The sequence below is a fragment of the Helicoverpa zea genome, chromosome 14 (assembly GCF_022581195.2).
Source record: "Helicoverpa zea isolate HzStark_Cry1AcR chromosome 14, ilHelZeax1.1, whole genome shotgun sequence".
NCBI classification, from domain to species: Eukaryota; Metazoa; Arthropoda; class Insecta; order Lepidoptera; family Noctuidae; genus Helicoverpa; species Helicoverpa zea.
In genome coordinates, this window is record NC_061465.1 from 7,939,333 (window position 1) to 7,957,347 (window position 18,015).

At 35.5% G+C, this 18,015-nt stretch overlaps 1 protein-coding gene across 8 annotated transcripts in view; it reads left to right on the forward strand.

Moving 5' to 3' along the window:
* Positions 1-18,015, forward strand: part of LOC124636273 (protein sprint) — a 201,310-nt gene that overhangs the window by 92,542 nt on the left and 90,753 nt on the right. For 5 of the 8 annotated variants that reach the window (XM_047172295.1, XM_047172297.1, XM_047172301.1 and 2 more), the window contains exon 1: positions 9,989-10,238. The exons of 2 other annotated variants lie outside the window; for them this stretch is intronic. The gene's annotated coding sequence lies outside the window, so the exon portion shown is untranslated. Of the gene's footprint in view, positions 1-9,988; positions 10,239-18,015 lie in introns of those variants that run through there. One more of the 8 variants, XM_047172296.1, reaches the window with a different exon arrangement.

Below are 18,015 nucleotides of genomic sequence, written 5' to 3' on the forward strand. Positions count from 1 at the left end.
CAGAGGTCCCTCTTACGGCTCCGCGTCAAACAATTAATGATGATCGGTATATCAAGAGTGACGTACGCGAATTGATATTACGAGGCCTTTTACTTGGTGGACGAGTTTATGTAATGGCTGCTTTGGCCATTGTTAGATAAAATTTCTTATTGGAAACGAAGTAGGCAAGATTAAGATTAAGGTGGTGGAGAGCTTCAATTTTATTTTCAGAACTTTTGATGACAAGAAAAGTTATGAATTTCAGCGATAAAAAGACGTTGAGAATATTCTAAATTAGAAATATTTTCTTTTGGAGAAAAACATCTAATCTCGAAATGACTTTCGCGCAAATAGGAAAAGTTATTAAGAAGATCAAAATTACTTACAGAAAAACAAATGGGGAACGTGCAAACACTGTCTCAGACAACAAGGCTGTCCCAGGGAAACGCTAAAAGCGGCAACAAAAAAAACTTCGCAAGTTTTGCACTAAGGTCATTATTATTTTTCTGATGTCTACGAGTGCCTCTCCTTAAGCCAGAAGTCGCGACGACTTTAATTAAACGCGGCTTACACTTTAATGACTTTGAAGATAATTTTTTGAGCTAACGTGCCTACCTTTTTTACCCGACTAAGTGGATTAAAGATTGTCTGCGAAGTTTCGGATGTGATAAGAATAATTTATTGCACAATTGCACATACAGTGTTTTGTCCCCGTGTTAAAAAATTTCTGTAGTTTTTTTTTTGACCTAGGTATTGTAATGCGGTATTAAAAGTTTCTTATAAGACCATTGGTATACGAAAAATCAACGATAAAAGTAATGAAGCAATATTTTTCTTTTCGTTGTAAACTTCGCGCCTAGCGTGCATTTAAAACTGTAGTGCGCGGTTGCAACATTATAGCGTGCTATAACTAAAACGTCAGGCGTTTGTATGCGACTAGATGCGCGGTTGTTTTTGTTTCATAGCAATGTTTATTTTAATTAAAGTACTACTGTAGTGAAGGGTGCTCTGTTTTTATAGGCTGTTTTGTTGTTGTATTTATTTTCTATGTGTTATTTACAAGTTGTTGAACTTTATACCTATGATGAAAACTTTATTAAAACATAAATTTATTGTTTCAGGTAATAAAGTCATCTTTATCACGACACGTGGGTAAGTGTTTATGCGTTTGGTTTGTCGACTCAGAAAAAGTAAAATTGTATTTTAGTAATTAGTTATGCAAAAATAATATTTTATAATATTTACTTTTAGTAAATAAATGTGAACAAGTTGAAAATTAAATATTGGGTCGATTATTTTACGGTAAGTACAATTGCGATTTACGAAATCATCACTCCTATGCGATATATTAATACACCCTTAACACATCATTTCTCCACTAAAACAACCCTAATATTTAGCAACTGTCTCTCACCAACTCTTAACTTTAACGACGCTAATCGCCATAATAATAGACAATACACATCAAAGCGATACATGTATTTAAGACCCCTTATCATACAAAATACATTTATACATAATTATACATACATACTTATGTATTCACTTCTCTAGAGGTAACAAGAGACCCGTTTAGAACGGTTGGCTAAGTGAATATTGCAAAGGGGCACCCACTATAATTTACAACGAGATATAGATCGTATCTAGTGGGGAAGTGGCTTACAAATGCTTTGCGAATTGTCTTTTGAGATTTTTTGCTGTTGTGGTTTTGTGTTTGCGATTTATAACATTGTTTTGATATTATTACGATAGTGTTTGAACTTAAGTAAGCTTTGAACTTGAATCGTCATTTTGACTAGGTAATCTTTTTTTTAAATTGTATTAGCTATTCAGATGTTGGCAGCAGCTCAGACTTGCCTGGTTGGGCTTAGGTAATTCAATTGATGAAGTATATACGGCGTTTCTGACCGTAAATCCAAAATAACTTATACTTACAGTAAACAAATGTAAAACAACAATCACCGCTTAAAACGTTTTGCGTGTTCTTTAGCTAAAAATATGCCGAGCACGTCTACGCTCTGCTGCATTCTCAGAAATTTAGAAAGACATTTCTAGGTAACAATTTGCATCCATTGTAGGCTGTTAACACAATTTATACTGGCGTCTAGTTGGCACAATCAGGACTCTTCGCATTGCTAATTGTACCTCTTCTTTGTACAACTTGCCAACCTAACAAGGATAACCCAACTAAAATTAGTACTAAGTCTACGCCTGTACAGTGAAGAGACCAGATGAAAGTAAAAAGAAAAACATGTTTAATTAAAGAATAGTCTGGCTACCTCTGGCTACCGTGGAAGGATTTGAATTGAAGAAATTAAAACATTCAACGTCGGGAACTCGCTTAAGATTAAATCTAAAGAGTTATTTTGTTTAATTAAATTATTAATTTTCCCTTTCATAAAATTGAAATTAAAACTTACGTAACTTTGAATTTTTTTTACGTCGGCCAAACCATACCTCATACCTGTACAAAATTAGGTACAGGCATTTTTCATGAACCGTCATACACTTATTCTATTCCTCACCTAGTCCAATACATGGAACGCCATTCGCTATACAATTTATTTAAGCTACAATTCTTAAGCACCGCTTTCCCGTTGCATCGTAAACAATCTCGGTAGCGATTAAAATCAATAAAGAAACCCAGAGGGCTGCCTCGCCACTTAAAAAATAATTCATATTCTTCCCTTCATTACCCTCTTTCATTTTAAGGAAATACTTCGCAAATTGTTTTAATTATGCCAAAGGTTCTTCGGCGATCGATTCTACGGAATCCAATGATTTGTTTTAAGTATTTTTTAATTAATTGTATGAAGTGATTTTGTAAGGGATTTGGTCAAATGATTTGTTGGGGGACATTATGGAATTATAATTATGTAAGTATCGATCTTATTAGTAAAAAAAATACTTTGGAAGACTTGAAATGGGTACGCAAACAAAACAGACTGCTGTTTGTATGCTTGTTGCAAAGAAAACAGCGAAAGTGAGGAAAGCAAGGGATGTTTGCTGTTGCGGTCGCATTTTCTCTCTATTTACACGTAGCTCATCAAATGACTTGATGCTAGAAAGTTTTATGGCAATTTTTCTCGTAAAACCTACATACAATACGCCTATTTAACTTTACTATAGTGTCTTTTACGAGATCTTTAGTATGTTTTAAGACTTTCACAGACTCGGAAGTGCATACCTATGGAAACGGCTTAAACAACTAAGTAAAGCTTTGTAATTTGAGCATGTCACCTCAACTAAAATATAAGCAAGTAATATCTAATCAATTACCATCTGTCACGTCACAAGACAAATATTCTCATGAATTTCTCGTACATAATCATGCACGTCCCAGTTAATTACAATATGCGTTAGTCGACGATTCATTACGTCGTATTAATTAATCCAGTCTGTATCTCGTGGGTAAGTAAATGCGATTATGATAACGGTTAATAATTTAATTCGCGGTATTCATTTTGTTAATGAATAGTTAATGATATGGCTGTTATTGGTTATTTGCGGAGTTTTGTTGTGGCTTATTTACGGATATTGAACAATATTTTGTTGGTTTGTTGTATACAGTTTATATTGAAACAGTTCACCATAATAAATAACAATTGAAGCAGCTGGCTTATGAGCGTTCATTAAATATAATTTTAACTCTCCCATTAAACAAATTAATTTTATTAATGTGACATACAAAATTCGTCCTAGACACGTTTATAGTTCAAAGCAAGTGGGCCACATAAGCTGGTATTGTTACGTTTCATGACAAACGCACTTCTCAGATGAAATATGAATAGGAAAGGGAGACGGGGTGAATTTTATGAGGCTCTAGCAAAATATATCACCGCACTTCTAATATACAAAGTATATACTGGGGTATAAACAAATAAAATATGTGAGAGATGAGCGTTTGCAGATAATAATATAGTTTTGTAGACACCTATATGGTGTTTTTGGGTTCTTTTTTATGTCCGATACAGAATAAATTTACTTATGTTGAAATATACTTTGGTTGGTTGGTGGTTTAAGTAGAATGCTTTATTTCCAACATACAGCCAATAGCTTGATTTCAGAATATAAAATGTTTATTTATTTTCCACATTTCTTTAAAAGAATGAAAATACGGTTGAAAAGAAGACCTACTTAATGAAAAAATACAGTCATTTCAAATAGGGAATCAGAACTACGGCGCAATTTCGCGATGGGTTTTTCTGATTCCTCAGAGCAAAGGTCATAAAAAATAATCAAAAAAATCCAAATAATAGGTGTGCTGAACCTTAAATTACTTTTATAAGTATCATAAAGCAATATAAAGCCTACGCATAATACAAAAAAATGAACATTCTTCTGGGTACCGTCGCCACCACTAGTGCAAAGTGGGCCAATTCAACACAATTTATGGTATGGCTCGCTGCCTCCGTTTATGGTTTTACAGCATATTTATCGTTTTATGACATAATGGGGGCGGTTTATGATAATTCCAACGTCCTCCAAATATACGAGACGGAATGTCCTTTCGTATGAACTGTTCGTGTTAAAATTATGAGTACTTGTACATGCTTTATGAACGTCATGGTTTATGCAAACTTTATTATATTTGTGGCTTCCAGTTCTGTTCCGTTTATTCTCACATGGTCCCAGCATTTCTGTTACTGGAATAAGTTTATATCGCTCGTTGCTACGTCAAAAAAACAAAAGAAAACGTAACTATGAGCATGCGGATTAATTATGGAAATCCCCAAAGAATCCAAAAATAAATAGTCAGCTTAAAATATAACTGAACTCAAACGTAAACAAACTTCCTTACTTTTCAGTAACACACGAGTATCTTGCACTCACATAGACACATAATTTTCAATAATCCAGCCACTAATTACACTTGTTTTGTAACGCATTGTACGCCACCGTTGTTTAATATTTATTTGAAATAAACCCGAGTGTTTATGCACGGCTTAACTTAATACCCAAATCATTAGAATTTAACTAAAGTGGAGTTTGTTTCAAGTATGCCCCGTTATCAGGGCATTTCATTCGTTCGTGTGAGATCGACATTCGCTCGATTCATTTACGTTACGTTGTATTCATAGCTGAGAATGTACGGACTTAAAAAATGGCATGCCTTACAAAAACAGCAGTGGATGTCCAAAAATATGAATGGTTACTAAAATGTCGGTGATGCTGGTTGTTCATTGGTGCGGTTGCTGAGTTGTAATAACGTTTCCGCTCTTTACCCCGATGTTTGCCAAGCCAATGCAAACACGAGAGATTGTATAGGGACCTTTATGTTTATGTAATTTTCGGGTTTCGTGTATATTTTTGATGTCGGCTTTATGCCTGCGGATGATGGATTAAAGTTTCATTTCGTATGCCGAAGGTATGCTTTGAACGTTATTTGGATTACCTATTGGTTTGTTTGAGCGTTAAGTATTTATGTATCCTTTGCTTTATTCATCTTGTATTCTTGTTTTACGAAAATATATCACATGAATAATTTATATCCAAATACTGTAACATAACTCGTAATATTTAACACAATTGTCTAGTACATATAGATGATACCATCTTTTAGCGACTTTGAAAGCACACAAGAGTAGTAAATAATATTTTGACGCGATTCACCTCTTCGGAGATGGATATTCGTACAAAGTTTCACAAAAGTTACGCCTTTAAAACTGAATCGTTTTAAATCAGTCAGCATTTTTACCAAATATCTTGTACCTAGTAGCTACTGGTACGAGTATTATTCTAACGTTTATGCCTTCGGGCGGAACACAACCTGTTTGCTATATTTGCAGAACACGACAATGTTTGTTTCTTGCTCCCGCAAACTGAAATAAATGAGTTTGCTTTGTAACACTATGCGTTTGTTTGAACCAAAACGTCTTTATTCATCCGATTGGGTCGATCGAACGTTCTAGATTTATGTTTTTCCGTGTCAGCTGTTGTATTGGAATCAGGAATAGATTCCAGAGTTACGTCGTTAAAGTGATGGGAGGAATGAACTGAAGATAGGAGCGCAATTTTCTTGGAAACTAGGTGGTAATATGAAATTTCTTGCAGGTACAGGATGACAGCTAATAGAGTTGTTTCAGATTGAATGTGGTTAATTATCCATCAGGTGGACCAATGAGTGTTTATCTACTAGAATAGTTGTTGCTTTTCGGTTGGACTAGAAGCCGACCCCAACATAGTTGGGAAAAAGGCTCGGAGGATGATGATAGTTGTTGCTTTTCGATATGTAAGTATTAGTTAGTATTATAGCTGGGCCTACGTCCAGCAGTTGACTGCGATAGGCTGATGATGATGATGATGATAAGTAAGTACTAACAAATATTTGATATAAGATTCATAACGTGATAATTAAAGGATATAAGATTTTCAGGAAACCGAAGAACTTATATTATATTTTAACATTAGATGTACGTATTGTTGATAACACGTGCGAGCGAGAGATAAACATAAATCTCAACAAGAACAATAATTTACTCTGTTCATTGTGTCCCCTCTCGTAAACATTACGATATTGTCACATACAACATTACAATACGATGTCTCCACAAGCTTATTAAACCTGTTATCGATAAATACAATTTATTACAACGTACATAATTATTATGTTCCTCTTTCCCCTTTATCAGGAACATAATGAGGTCACAATACATCTATGCTATTGTACCTGACATTTGACCTTATTGCCTGAGTCTAGACTAGACTGAATGTCTCGCGTGCGATGCTAAAATGAAAAGGCACGACATAGCCGAGAAATGTAATTTCACACCGTCACGATGGGTGAAATTCTATGGGAAATTGTTTCATTTTAGATATCATTGTTTCTGACATACATTTCACTTAGACTGTTCTTTATAATTATGTAGGTATGCGTGTTGTTATGTGGATTGTTTGATACACAATTGTGTTTGTAGATGAAGCTTTTTTTTGTAAATACTTGGGTGAAATATGGGCTGTTTTAGTGCTACAAACTTATAGAATATATACAATTTTATCGACAAATCCCATAGATTTGCCTACACTTTACGATAAACAATAGGAAGACGAGATGATTTTCCAGTCCAAGAAACGGCCATCATCAAAGATGGAGAGAGGCATAGCTCCACATGACGATTAAAAAGCAATCAAATCCCGTAACATGACGCTAATCGGAAACCGTGAAATTAAAATCCAGCATCTCTAACCGTAAACTTGAATAACAATGTAGAAGTTAAGTAAGTGTTAGGTAAGACATTAACATAAGAGAAGTGAACAGGTGGTTCAATGTCAGTAGAACGTGCGCATACTTTCCAAACAGCGTTACTTGTTCGCGTGTCCATTGAACGGTCAAGTAGCATTCAATTGAATAAATATTTACTCGATTTCAAGTATCATAATTTGGCGGAAAATCGCGTGAGAATACCGACTTGTAAGAGCCAAATTATTACACAAATGAAGATCCTAAACAAAAGAAAATCAGATTACTATTAATTTAATTTATATTAAGAAAATATCGTGTAGGTCATGATCGATATTGTTGTCTGTAGCTATTAAGGTATTGCTCCAGTTTCTTGATAAGGTCAACATGATTAATGGATCAAGGACTGATAAATTCAATGGATTGCTAATTAGATTAGGTCATATTTTACAATGAAAAAAGTTTATATAGATCATAAAATTTTCTGTATTAGAAACATTTTTTACGACTAATCAACCAAAGATTGCAAAATTTATTCAGATAAGTGTACACATAAGTGTGAAATAAGTAAATAATGATAAGTAATAGAAATATAACTTATTTGCTTTGTAGTGTTGTCATACAATGTTGCAACTTATCTCTCTGTATAATTACTCTGAATAATTACCTTTAATAGAGGTAAATACAAACCGACTTACCTAGCCGAGGTTATCGAAAATGTTATCAAGCTTGGCCTCTTTAGGTTTATTTTTATATTGCTGTTTCTCTGTATATTTACAATGCATAAACATACACCTAATATCGCTTAACACACGTCAATTGATAGAATGAACAAATAAGCACTCAAGGTCTCGATGAAAGCTTGCATTAAAAAATAATCGATTATAATGAGTAAGCGTGAGTTGCCTTTACCAAGCGAATCAGTGATTGGTTGTCAAGGCAATAAATTAGTTGCTCATCAATCGATGTTGGTTCTAAAGTGCATATTCATTTTACAAGTCTTCAAGGCACTGAAGAATAATATTGATGATGGTTTCAAAAAGTTGAAAGTTGCAAAATAGCTTATAAACTTGACAAGATATCATTAACATATAAAAGGTCTGGGTGTTTGAAGATGCAGTGAAGTGGTGAAATCTGCAAACCCCAAAGAATTGGAGATATCAAAAGCTGAGAAATCACTGTAGAATTTAAATCCAAATAAAACAGTAACAAGTTTTGTGAATACAGAATACTTGCACCACATGGCTCAAACTTGCATATGCATTATATGAAGTACCGTCATAACAAGCTCTCGCGACGATTGCATACGTGACCTCCATTCGAGGACTTCTTTACGTACAAACACAACACAACACTGGCCAATTATATTTCTGTGTTTCTTAATGCAGTCGATGAAATATGTGTAATTGCTGACGGATCCATGCTTAAATGGGTTTCGTTAAATGAATGTGAAAAGACTTATATATGGTCTATGATTTAATTCGTCTCAACTGGAATCTGGAATTTTGAAATACTCCCAAAATATTTGTCCCAGCAACCATGTACCATGTCAGAGTCGTTAACGTGGTATTACTAATGCTGTTGTCCAGAAAACCACAAAGCAAGAAAAACGTCAACTAAATCTTCATTGATTCAGTAATTGATTATATTTACATTTTCAATTGCTTCTACTTGTTCCAAATTGATTACAAGTATCAGAAAAATAGGTTCAATGTCAGTAATACGAGCCATACTTAGACTTATAATTACTCTAGATGTTACTTTACTTCATATTTCAACTTTCTTGAATGATACAAAAGTATGAAATAGTTCTGAGAGCTGTTGGGCTATTGTGTATTGTGACAATGTTCACTTTCATTCAACCCATATGTGTCACCCTAGTGAAAGTGAGGAATATTGAGATATGAAAGTATTATCCAGTCATGGTATTGTTATTATAATGCGTTCCTGTTACGTGGTGTTGGTACCTTCTGTCAACAATCCTTTTGAGACGTTGAATAAGGAAGCACTAAAGGCAATTTTGAAATTGGTTGATGATGAATATAAAACATACATACATACATAGCTATAAATATCAAAGATAAAACTTGAGAACTTCACTCAAAGTCAAATCATTTACTTCATTTGGGCCTTTACAAGCATTTATGAATGTCAAAAATTAATAGCTTTGATTCTAGTTGCTTATTCTGCACATACATAAACAAAAAGGCTGATGATGTAAAAATGATAAAAGATTATTTACAACAAGTCAGGATGTAGACAATCTACAACTCGTGAATGATAGAGCTAAATTAGCATTTCTTATCAGATAACAGCGACAGATCCAACAAACGTTATAAGCATAAAGATATCAATTAGAAAAATTACTCTAAGTTCTGCAATATTTCATTCAACAAATTCATTATAAGTATCAACGAAGAAGATTACAACGATGGACGGAAATAATTAACTCTATCACGATAAAAAATCTAACAGTATTTATGGGCTCAGAGCAATTTTAAATCTCCTTATCTTTACCAGCCAGGTGTAAAACCCGAACTGTTAGCTTTTGCTTCAAGCGATGTTGCAATACAATCACGATCGACCTTGTCTTCACAATTATCTCCGTCCTTTTCTAACCCACCACTAGTTTACGTACAATGATCAACTTTTTCTTCATTGTTATGACTGAAACTGTCGTTTTTATGTTGGATGTAGGCGGGAAATTGCAGTCTGGATTTTGAAAAGGGTATGTATGTAGGAATTATGAAGGGATGTAGTTCCGGACATGCGTACTGGAGTGGGACGGCGACAGCCGGGCATTGAGTCAACGTCAGTTGTTGGCCGGTCGCCGCGGCGCGTAGTGTTCCCGCGCCCACCCAACCGTTTCGATACTGTACACATATCAAATTTCACGCGAAAATTTGATATCGTCGTCGTTTTTGTGAAGTGTTTTGAAAAAGTTCGCGCGTTTGCCGGTAAATGTTTCAAGTTTATCCGACTTTAGAAGTTCCTTAGAGTTTGTGCTTGGAATTATTTTATTTGCGCTACTGTGTTTTTTGTTGCCCAGTGATATGATTGCAACCGTTTAGTTTTTGTAGTACGTATTGTTTTTATTACACTAAAATATAGTTTTTCTTACCTTTTATTGTTATTTTTCCTCTTTCCAGTATTGTTTCTAAATGATATCACCAACAGAGTTGCTTTATCGCTGCTGATAAGTCTTATCTATAACTTACGTTGTTCTATGCATTAACAAGAATTGCACATTTAGGACACACACGTATCTACTCATGTACATTGTTTTACTCATTATGATGAATTAATTGCCTTCGTTATGTTATAGTAGATATTTAGCAAATTATGAACGTTTGAATGAAAGTTCATCGAACTCGTAAAGTTGTAGACCAACAGTGCAATAACTCAATAGTAATATTGTTGTCTACGCATCATTTAATTTGAACATAATAAGGCAATCAATGCATTATTTACTCTACATTTCAGAAACGATTAAGTTTTATGTTGTTTTGGATGTAAATAAATTCAAAGTTATCGACCGTTGGGACAAGTAGACACGCGTTTGAGATGACTGTCTTTATTGTGAATCACCGACTGTATGAAATGCGAAAGACAAAGAAGGGATTTGAATATAAGGCGAGGGGGCCCTTGAAATTGATCGTCTGGTACACCCCAGCCTCTGGTTAACCGAGCCCTTGGATGTAGCGTAGGCACACTTAATGCGGTACAAATTTGATTTTATACCTCCGTTTCTGTAACGGTTAGAATGGATCTAGCAAACTTGTTGAATTTAGTTTCAAATTCATTAATTGAATTTAGTACGTAAATTCGCAGAGCTTTGTTTGAACATCCTAACGTAAGACAATCAAGAATTGTTTACGCAAATTTTAATTAAGCCTCTAGCTTAAAATGCAAGACCAAAGGATTAAACATGGACATTAATTAGAATTAAGAAGCGTGTCCTCTCGGCTGTCGAATTTATTTAATCTGTTACACAATGTTGTTGAAATTGGCACATAAAAATATTTTGTTGGAGGATTAGCTCTATTGAATTCTCCTAATACATTTTGAAACGGGTTTGGTAGGATTGTGAGGTGTTGAGCGCGTGCCACAGTATTATTACAGTATCAGCAGTATTCGGTTGCCCATTGAAGCGGTAATTTCGCCCCATAATGGTGTAAGACCCTTTTTTCGGATCTGTCTCATTGTTGCCCATAGGGTGTAGGTCGTTGACATTGGCCTTCCCCCTTATATTTTTGGATTTGCAACGATATTTTTCATCGCATGTCAGATTAACAATATTTCATTTCTAATCGCTTTTTCGATTCATGCTGCAGAGTCTACATCAGTGTGAATGGTCATCATAATCTCTCGTATTGAGCAGTTTTCACGTTTCATGTTGGAATTTATTCCTATTGTTCTTCTTAATAAAAAGTCTACGGGGCTGGAATCCATTAATATTGGATTAACGTCAGATGCCATATTTGTCATATGGTTTTAGAAATTTTTATCACCTGGACAACCTAAAAACAGCTTCATCGGAAATGTTTACAATTGGAGTTACAAGTAATATTTTCTTCCAAAGTTGTGTTTTTATAAGGTTCTGTAACGGTCTTGTGAATTCCGGTCCCGCTGTTTCATTAAAAAAAGCAGTTGCAGACTTCATTCCACGTTCGTTTCGTTAGCTTTGATAATTACCTTCATTTTGCTGGGAAAATGAAACAACTAAGCCTTTTGATCTATTGTCGCCCATTCTATTTTCTGTATAAGTAAAACATGTGTTTTACATTTACGCTCACCTTGAGATACAATCGTGAGAATGGCTTCATAATCATGAATATAGAATGCATTTGCGTATAATGCAGAATACGATACAAAGTTGATATAGTATCTTACGCACGATTGGCCACTCACCCGGTCAGCGAACTATAATAAGTTGTTATAGAACAAGCCAATGATGACGTGAGCGTCACGCCGCCGGCGTAAAACTAACGTCTAATGAGAGCCGCATTCTTTTCGCTACAATAATGGCAATTGACCAAAACAATGCGAACAGAGCGGACCCGAGCCCCGTTAGCGAGCGCTGCAAGAGTTCAGATATTCCTTGCATTAGTGAGGGCAACAATCTTTGATAACTGGCCGCCGATTGCGCAAGCGGCCTCCTTTTCGCACGTGTTCCTCGACAGTTCTGCAACGTTTTCCGGTTTTTGAGGTGCAATACGTCTTTATGAACGCAAAAAATCTCAAAGAACACAAGCTAGAATATTTACTGAAGTAATGTTTTTGGTTTCGCCAAATCCATCAGATTTTTTCATTAAAGTCTTTGCCTTGTATTTAAAGTCATCACATATGTTATATCTATAAATGGACGCAGCAAATACAAAAGCCAATCGTTTACACTGCCTTGATTTAAAACCTTCACCTATTTTAGCCGTTCCCACACTTTACTTTTCCATCTATTGGATGTCTCACCCACTAGGTCGTGCTCCTTAAACACACTAGTGTAGGCAGTAGTAGGCACTATTCAGGTATGTTTATCTACAGTATACGTGCTAGCATCATCAGTAACCGTCGCAGGTCTATCCCGTAGGGGCGTTGCACCGGCGCCGCGATGGAATGTGCCCGATCGTGGTTACGAAATGCCGTGACTCCGCAATCGTGCCTCTCCACTGGAATACGCAATTATATAATATTTATCGAAATATCTGTCTTCACAAAACATCTTTCCTACTACCATCAGAAACTCGCGTTGGCAAAGCATCGGTTTGAAGGACTTGAATTCCAAACATTTAATAGTAACGCTAATTGGGGTTCTTGCCCGGTCACTACTGTTCTTCATAGCTTTTTAATTACCCCTTTGTATGTGGTAGAACATTCGCTAATGTATACGCAAGTCGTTCCGGAAAACACAACGGAGCCCATTGTTCGGTGCAGCTCCTTATATTGCAAGTAGCGGTCCAACTTCATAGGCTCCGGTCTCCATATGCCATATGCCTAAAATTCTTAGAATGTCTGTTGAGTAATGTATTCAGCCTTCTACGGATCTCTTTAATATTAATTTGGCTCATTTCTTTTTCAAGTTTATCGTCTGTCCTTTCACGTTTTATTCGAAGTTTTATTGCGTCTGATAAAACTCTTTGCACTTTTCCTCGTTTATAAACTTTTAAAATGCATTTATCAAAAATTCTCAAATGCGAGAGTGGCTAAGTGTAAAGTCTTATCTTGTCTCCCCCACTTGCAGCAACGTTAAAGAGCGATGGAAGCGATTCGTCATGTTCCCTGCTTAGTGACCCACTTACAAGAGGGCTTCGACTGAAAGATTTTTTACCAAATATCTGCCAGTACCTACTATTAGTTGCACGGGGGCCACCCCTACAGAGGAATCAATCGGTTTCACGCTGTGTCACACATTGATATTGTTTTATCCTCTCTGATCCATTCGATATTAATACCTTATTTGTCCCTTGCAAACTTTAAGCAGAATCCAAGGATGCATTGTTGTTTAAAAGTACTTTGGCCTTTTTATAACTAAGCACAACAAAAAACCTTTTGAGTCTCACAAGAACAATGAATATTGATAGTAGGGCGTGCTCGTGCCTTTAACGGATAATAAAAGATTTTTTGCGCCATCCTTCTTTTTTAAACTCCTTCCGCGTCAACGTTTTTGTACATTGATTAATGACCGCTCTATTTAGAGATCATTTAAGTGAAGAGGAACAAGAGCTTCGCACTTCATTGATTGAATTTTCAACGGTCCTTTGATTAATATTTTGTAAATCATCGTTGTTTATTTATCACGTAACAGCCTGTATTAGCTTGTCTTAACACCTTTCAATTTCGTTTGCAAATTAAAATGCTCCGATTACATGATCTCTTATTAGCTATGGATGAAAGTTATTATTGGATATTTTAATCCGATCAGATCCATAGATTTAGTTTCCAATTATGTAGATATTATGTGAAGAAGTTGGTTTAATGATGAATCCAAATTGCACTTTCAACGAAATGTGCATGATAAAATGATTGAAACGGTTGGATGTAGCAATTTGCAATAAAACTTGTATTCTATAATTTCTCTGAGAGTTTCAATGATTACCTGCTCGATAAGTAGAATTAACCTTTTCAAGTTTCCAATAATTATATCAAGATCTTTCAAATCATTTGCTGCAATTCTTACTTTCATTTTACAAAGCTAGAATCATAAATAAATACCAATTCACAAGAATGCAATAAACTGCTATTGAAACGCCATTAATAGAAATGGGAGATATTTCAATAGATAATTTTGTAAAAACCTAGCAAACTTAAGTTCATTAACCGACAGTGTACATATTCTTCAATTCTATATTTCCTGTTGCGGTTGGCAAATGAACGGAGAACGTTAATAGTCGTATATATCAGTTTCCTGCTCGTTCTTTGATTAACGATTTCCTCCAAATATCTTATGCAAATCTGCGAGATCCCCACGTGTGGCAAGATTCGCTTGTACATCAGTATTCATGTCATCTTCATCAAGGTACCCGTGACATGCCCGCATCGTTTGCTTGTGTCAACTCGCTGTGTTTGTTTGACCGACCTGAGGTGCATCGCAACGACCTTACACAGTTAAGCCGACCTGTTCGTATCCTGTTCTAGAAGCTCCAGCAATATTAATTACGATATCATGACACACCTGAACATAACTGTATGTTATTGGGACTTTGACATACAGGAATTTAATTGCTGAGGTTTTTCAAAAATATTTTTTCTATAACGATAGGTACACAATTTATGTAGAACAAATATTGTAAGATGTCTCTATCAGTTATTTAAATCTAAAAAACACACTGTTTAGGATTGAGCAGTTGCTTCTAGTTTTAAATATGATTTTATTCCCGATAAACACGCGTATGTTCCACAAGCCACATCAAGTAAAATGATACCCATACAACAACGAAGTTCTAAAACCCAAGCAAAAAAAATGTAGATCTCTGATAACGATATCCGATGAAAAAAAGGCCTTGAAGTTTTTGCGCAGAATTCGCTCTTGCGTTCAAGCTTCGAGTGCGTAATTTGGATTTCCAAGTACTTGTATTCCTTTTAAATCGATACCACTCAGCAAACACTGCGAAACGATCACTCGGAAGATTAATCACAGCTCGAGGAAAAAAGTGCGACAAATTGTTCATGTAACTTTACTCATTTGGTATGTACTGGTAACTGATAGGTCTGCCTTGGCGTTCAGAATATAAATGGAAGAAAATTCTTTAAGTCTCACATGCAATCGATCTTAGGAGTTCCAATATACATCGTTTAGGGCTGATCCAGTATCAATAATAGAAATATTGAACAAGAGTCGGAAGTCTCAAGACACATTGTGGCTTTTGCCTTCCTGAGCGGAGCGTGGTCTGAATACAGATCACGCTGTTATGATCCCCACACATTCTGAAACCCTTCACTTAGATAAAGTGTTGTTTTTTGTTCAACACTTGGAATAGTTGTCACGTGTAGACCCTTCTCTGCGGGGCACTTCGCTAAATGTTGATCTGTTTTTTTGAGCGGTTTATCCTCTATAAATTATGTAACAGGGTTTGTTTAGACTCTGTATATTACAATTTAATTGCTATTCTCTAGTATGTATAGTCAATGTTTACAAATTGCTATTTCTTTGAATTGAAAATTTATTAGAACTACCAGTTTTGTACACATTGAAATAGTTTTCTATATTAAATTATAAATTTAAAAAAACCCCCGACCCAAAAAAGTACGCAATAATTATGAGAAAAGGTTAAAAACGCTAAACCCTATAAAAAGCAAAAAATAACTTTTAACACTACGTAAACTAAATTTTTTCGTGTCGGGGGACCGCTCTAATTCATTACTTTAGATACGTGTTTTTTTTTTTTAACGAATGTTGTAATTAGGTAGGTATCATTTGATTTATGTAAGTATTTATGAAGGTAAAAAGCGGTCCCCCGACACGTCAAAATTTAGTTTACGTAGTGTTAAAAGTTATTTTTTGCTTTTTATAGGGTTTAGCGTTTTTAACCTTTTCTCATAATTATTGCGTACTTTTTTGGGTCGGGGGTTTTTTTAAATTTATAATTTAATTTTATTTCATGCTTTTTAAAGGAGCTCCTTAATTTTTCCTTCTTTCATTTAATTTATTTTATCTTAAGATGGGGTCGCTATATGCGATCTCGGCCAAAAGGAAGCTGTTTAACAATCCTCATGACAAACTGGCTCTGGGAGAATTGCACAGATTGAGAAACATTTGGACATTCTAGATTTTCAGCAAAAATATAAATCGGTTTATCCGTTTCATTCCGGCATTTCAGGGTTTCATCCGCCACATCCCATTTCCAGCATCAGGTTCTCGTCAATCAGAAACATGAAGAGAACTTGTCAAGACAAATTCAACGAGCCCAAACTCGATGGGTTTACTAAAAGGCAGTTCAGGGTTACGTCTCCTACCTTCGTGCCCTAACAGCAGACCAGCTCAGTGGTTCCAAAAGACATTAGTGTTTCAAATTTCAGATCCCACATATACTTAACCCGCAAGTAAACTGAGCGTGTAACATTCCTATCACATCTAGCAAACGAGCTGATGACCTTGAAGACCTGAACCGATTTCCACCAAACATAGCTAAGAACACTCCCGACTGACATACCTTTTAAACAAAAAAAACCGCATTACAATCGGATCATCCGTTTGGGAGCTACGATGCCACATACACACACACACACACACACACACACACACACACACACACACACAGACATGTCAAACTTATAACACCCCGTCGTTTTTGCGTCGGGGGTTAATAAGCACGTGACACCCAGTTAAGTAATACGACTCATTGATACGGACTTGCGAGCTATGTCACGTACACTCGTAAAAGGTCTGGCTATCTCTAGAGCATGTCTAGGCCAAGGTTACTTGTAGTTATAAGGCAGGTTGTTGGACTGTAACCTAATGCTTTTCAATCACTGCAAAGGCGAGATGCGCACATCCTATTGAATAATAGCTCGAGTTTGCAAAACGCCTACAAACGCTACTAGCTTCCTACGATTAAATTGCAAGGTCCTTTTAGCAAGGTATACTGCAATTAGTTTGTGTTTTATATTCTTAGGCAAGTAATTCTTAAGTACCAAGTTTGCATATTCGATTAAATCTTATATGGTAAGATTAATAATCACTTTATCTCTATATTTGGTTTCGAAGGCTACTGCATTGTATTTAGTAGAGTCTCGTTTACCTTGCGAAGAAATGATTGTAAATACATTTAGAACAGGTGTAGTCAATTTGACTTCTTCGGGTAAACAGTCAATTCTTTTTTGAGTCTCGTTTGTAGGCTTACTTCGATTATTGTCACTACAGCATATTACGAAACATTATCAGAAGAATAATGAACAGATATATTTCGAAGCCACGAGTGTGCGTAACAGCTTCAGCTAATATCCCAATCAATTACCAAATTATGAATGTTTATAATATATCCAATAAAAGCGCTGAAACGGAGCCAAGTACTCGTTATCAATTTATTGAGCTGCAGCCTATAGATACCGACACACGTGCGTTTGTTTATGGTCTACTTATATTCCTCACTGCCGCATTCCGTGGCCCGGGTGAATCATTTCTGTTGACAAGTTAACCGTATGATATGCTTATTTCACGGTTTAACTTTACTTGCGTAGGTACTACCCAATAGCTTTTGTAAGTGTCTCGTTTCAGCAAAAAATAAATATTGCAAATAATTTCAATCTGCATTGGGCCCTTCAATTATAAAGAGTGTTCTAGCTCCTCCGTTTTGTATTTCAAATAAATTTTGTAATTCAAGAATTTGCTACTCTTGAAGAAAGTTTTAGAAATGGTTAAA